The sequence below is a fragment of the Lygodium microphyllum genome, chromosome 19, assembly GCF_053477565.2.
Source record: "Lygodium microphyllum isolate KBCC chromosome 19, Lygodium_microphyllum_v1.1.10, whole genome shotgun sequence".
Lineage (NCBI taxonomy): Eukaryota > Viridiplantae > Streptophyta > Polypodiopsida > Schizaeales > Lygodiaceae > Lygodium > Lygodium microphyllum.
In genome coordinates, this window is record NC_141153.1 from 68,499,830 (window position 1) to 68,505,279 (window position 5,450).

Sequence of the window (5,450 nt, forward strand, 5' to 3'; positions counted from 1 at the left end):
AATTAACATAGGGGGAGAAACATGGGAGGGGAGGTAGTGGTGAAAGCGGTGGAGGTGGTAATGACAGTGTCAGTGGAGGTGGTAATGACAGTGGCAGTGGTGGTGGTGGAGATGGTAGTGGGAGAATAGGAGGAATAAGTGGAATATGTGGAACAAGAAATGGAGGTTGCCCAGAAAAGCTTGCTTAAATGCTCGCTCGAAAAGCTCGCTTCTTGCCCTTCCCCCACCAACCTTAGTAGAGCTAACATTGGAATACACCTACTTAAATAAAGATAGTATGATAGTGGATTTGCATAACTCATCAAGCTCATCCCAATCATCTCTATCCATACCTTTTGGCTTTATACCCTTGTCTTTAATGGCATGACGAGCTTCTTTTACACCAAACCTATCATATTTGTGTCTTCCAATATTGGAAGTTGTTGCCATCAATTGATACATGAGATGTACTTACCATAATGATTGCAAAGGATTGCAAATGACGAGTATATGGGTTGTTGTAATCACAATAAAATAGCCCAAAACTAATTTTAAAGGGTGGGAAAAAGAGCAATAATAGTTGACAAATTACAATCAATAGGATGCAAAAGCAAATTGTCTGCTCATATGATGAGATTGTCCCCATACCTAATTTCTGCAAAGCATATGTTAAATATTAGAGAAGTCTCACTTCTCATTCACATCCAATCTAATGAACTAGGTCCTTGTCTTATTGTGCACAACCCAAAGACTTACACCCTCTTCGTGTGTAAGGTGAGGTTGCTAGTCTCAAAGACTTGTTTAAACTACTCTATAAAGCCGTGGTGCAACACCTAGTCCCAAGAGCAATGAATTTGCAACGTGGGTCCTGATTTGGAGGGCATCAATGTTGTCAAGCAACTTCCTTTATACTAGATCAATGAGATTGAGTAACTTGAGGTTCTTGTGAGCCTTAGGTTTAACACAATAACCTCCTAATGTTGCTTAGTTCACATTACATACTCTCTTTCTCACACTAGGAAACTATAATCAAGTCCATGAGATTATCTAGTGAGAGACTAATTTAGAAGCATGCTTTACGAGATTTTATAGCTTTTTAGGGAGATTTGCACTATGTTTTTGGTTGGAAATGAAGATTTAAAGCTTTAAAAAGGCCAGTGGTGCAAAGTGGTTAATGCAAAAGGCTTAGGGTAATTTAAAGCTAAGGCACAATGTAGGGTAATTTAAATCTAAGGCACAATGTAGCACAAAAGTAAATTTTGAAGTTGTGAAGAAGTACCTAGACTTTTTTTTCATTAATTTTGTGTGTTCGATGCAGAATTTGATGTCAAGACATTTTAGTTCGTGTGAGGAGAACGGTTGTGGGTTGTGGGTTGTGGGAAACAAAAGAGGCCTCAAAAAGTGGCCAAGTCTTCAACAGTGGACCAATTTTAAGGAGTGCATGGACAAAGGGAAGATGCACATTAAAGAAAACACAAAATTTTGTGGAGAGAGAGAGAGAGAGAGAGAGAGAGAGAGAGAGAGAGAGAGAGAGAGAGAGAGAGAGAGAGAGAGAGAGAGAGAGAGAGAGAGAGAGGAGGCTAAGAGATAGGGCACCATATGGTGATGCTTCCCTTGATGAGTTCATGCAAGATTTGTATCATCTGTCACATGGAATATGAAAAATGGATCCTACTCTTCACCCTCTACGTGATGTGCCAATCTTATATGTTGCTTTGATGAAATAAGAATGCTAAAAATTCAATCTCTCTTTTCTTGCAAAAATTTAGTCTTTCTCTCTCCTCTACATACAAAGTGCTTATTCTTATGAGAGAGGGGGAAGGGGAATGTGAGTGTGAGAGATGAATGGGGTGTGATAAAGAATGATCATGGCACATTGTTGAGGCACATGGAAAATTTTCAAGAGTGTTAGTGGCTTGTACGAGAATCAATGGCCTTGATTTGCGTACGAGAAAACATGCACATTACAATGTACAAGTGTGTTAATTTTCATAGCAAATGATGGTGAAATGAAAACTTATTTTAGGAGTAAATAAGGGCTAATACTTAATTTTCAGTACTTTAATTTTTTTAACCAATTTTTTATTTTTTATAAAATAAATAGATGGAAAATAACAAATATTTAAAAGGAAAAATAACATAAAATACTAATAATTACAATAATATTAAATATTTTATAAGTTTTAGAAAATATTTAAAAAGTCCATATATAACTTCAAAATTCATAAAGAGTCAAGTTTTTTAATACTCAAAAGAGACATTTCGGTAGCATTGGCATGGCCCCAATGTCGTTCTCATAATCTACATGAACCCATGAGTCACAAATTTTATAAATATTACTAAAAAGTATTGATTTCTTTTGCATATCATAAGTAAGACGTTCTTACGCTATTTGTATGCTCAAAGATAGTATGAGTTAGGAAGACTCTGTGCCTTTGGGTTTATGGAACAACGCTATTGCTTATAAATAAAACACACAAATAAATGGAAAGAATTTGTGTTGCACATGCACTTTTCTTTCTACATTAAAGATGATTGAGCACATTTCATTCACATCATGCATTCAAGTATTATTCTGCACACACCATCACATTGCAATTATCTTTCCTTGGCTGAGTGTGTGAAGCACATCCAAGCCATTTAGGTATGAGGGTCATAAGGGATTCGAGGTGAGGAAGAGTGGAATAAGTACAATGATTTGTGAAACAAGACAATGACCGACGGGCCAATCCCTAACTAGTGCAGTATACTTGTTATTATCAAAGGCCATGGCACTCATCTATGTTGGGGAGGAGCAAGCAATTAGGTAGTAGACTACAAATGTAGCATGTTAGTGCTAAGAGAGGTCATATAGCTTATTGCCATTCACTCATGGCAACATGGCCGTGGGATTTGGTTATATGAGGTCTAATGTGAGCTTAGAGAGTGAGAGAGCCACTATTGGGTCCATTTAAGGTCTCGATAGGTGGTGCATTTTTCCGAGAGTTAAATCCGATCTTGCTTGAAAGGCATCCTAATTGTTAAACTACCAATGCAAAATTTTAGTGTCAAGAGAGATCTTGTAGCTTATTGCTAGTCGCTCATGGCCACAAGATCGTGGGGGCTAGTTATGTGAGGTTCCATAGTGAGCTTTGTGAGAGATCCATTGTTAGGCCCACTTTAGGTCCCAACAAGTGGTACATTTTCCAGGAATCCTCTAGGGTTCCCAAGGAGAGCCTAAAACTCGGTTCTAGAGTATATGCCTCTTCGTTCAAAAGTAGAGAGAGAATTGTTTAGGCAAGAATAAGAAGAAGACTGGAAATCTCTCGTATCCAACAAGAGGAGTGTGAAGAGTAATTAAGGAGACATGCAGAGATCTTTCACAAGTACTCCTCTCATCGTACTAGTCCCATATCTCTTAAGAGTCCTATATCCTATAAAGTCAGGGGTCTTAAAGCCCCTTATATTAAAAGTAGTCCCAATGCACATAAAAGTGGAAATTTACCCCTAATATCCATATCTAGGTAGTTCAGCTCCCAAGGACTAGTAGTTATTATGGAATTATGTTTATCACGATATTTTACCAAAATTATAGAATTATGTTTATCATTGTATTTTATTAGAATTGTGGAATTATCATGGTATTTTACCAACATTCATTGTGATTTTTATTTATTTGTTGCATGATCTGTGACTTATCATGCGAACATGTGCATACAATACTACAGATTGCATTATGCCTGGTAAATAAATGGAAGTATACTAATTTGTATTGTGTTGTGGTGAGTAGATAATTAGATGGAGTAAGTGGCATTATTATTTTTGGAGTGTGCAATTTTGTGCACAAAATTTATGCACTCTTTAGCATGAAAAAAATGCCAAAAGCATTATATTTTGTATGTGCCTATAAGCAAAAGGACTTTGTATGTGCACATGTCCAATAGATTTAGTTTTTATGTATTTATTAGAGAATGAAAAATAGTGTCTTTGTAAACCTTTTAGAATAGAGTGTGCTTTGATTTATTTACACCAAAAGCAAGTTGCGCAAAGTGAGAAAAAGTAAGGAACACAGATGCTTTCAATGTATTTTGGCTAGCACAAAAGCTTATTCTTTTATTATAAATACATGCACGGGGAAGGTGCTCATCCATGCAAAGGGGGAGACTATATCCAATCTTGTGTCGTGCATGCTTTCACAATTTCTGTTCTCTCTTTTCCTTATTTTCTTTCTTATTCAATTTCTGTTTCTCTCAATCTTAGTCAATAATTTGTTATTGTATGGTGAAGGGCCTCAACATTGGTATCAGAGCAAGGTCATTGGTTTACAAGTCAACATCAAGAGGACAGTCATACATCCACCTAAGAAGGCATCATCATCAATCAACATTAGGAAGTGTATTGTTATCTATTGTTGGGTCCAAGTTATTACACATTAGTGTCCTTCCATTTATCTGTTCGGCATAATGCAATCGATACTGTATGCACATGTTCACAACACGATAAGTCATATATCATATGATAGATAAATAAATAAAATCCACAATAAATTTTGATAAAATATAGTGATAATTCCATAATTTTGATAAAATGCCAACATAAACATAATTCCATAATAGTAATAGTGGTGGGTGGACTCCATCTAGTGCTTTAGTCATATCAAAGTCTATCCCTATATCTACAATAGCGGTGTAGTAGCCACCTTTCGTACTCGCTCAAGTGGCCCATATTTTGGCAAATACAGTAGCCCTTCCCACTTCAGGGGGTACCCATTGCCCATATTTAATGGAGATCCAAATGAGGACGCGTAGTTATATACAAAGGATTTCCTGAAGTTAATGTTCAATTGCCAAAAGCAAATGAGCAAGTTCAACCACATGATGTTCTTTAACATGACCCCAAAGGGAAATGTAGCCCAATGGTATTAGTGCCTTGCGGCTAATTCAATCAACATTATGCAAGGGTTTTACACTCTCTTTCATAGGGAATTTTCCCCCAAGAGACACATGATGTGGGAACTCCAACTACCACAATAGGTGACTAGCCTTCCCTTATTCAAATGTCACTATAAGAATAAATAATAAAGTGATAATGATGGGTGCTTGCCACATATAGTGTACAAGTGTGTGGGTATTATCGATGTAGTGAATACATGGGCGGTTAGACACAAGCACTTTTACCCCCAACAACCTCCCACTTAAAGGTGAATGTGCCCCTAGTGAAGAGAGAACAAGAAAAAAGTGACAAAGTACAAATGTACATAAAATATAACAGGATGAGGAAATATGTCATCCCATCCAATATCCATTAGCTTCCTAAGAAAGGCAAAATGCTTCGTTGAGAGACTTTTAGTGAGCATATCTATAAGATTTTGATCAGTTGAGATCTTGGAAAAGCTCGATAGACTTGTCCTAAAAAGTGACCTCTTTGATAAAGTGGTAATGCATCTCAATATGCTTTGTCTTTGCATGGAAGACCATATTCTTGGCCAATTG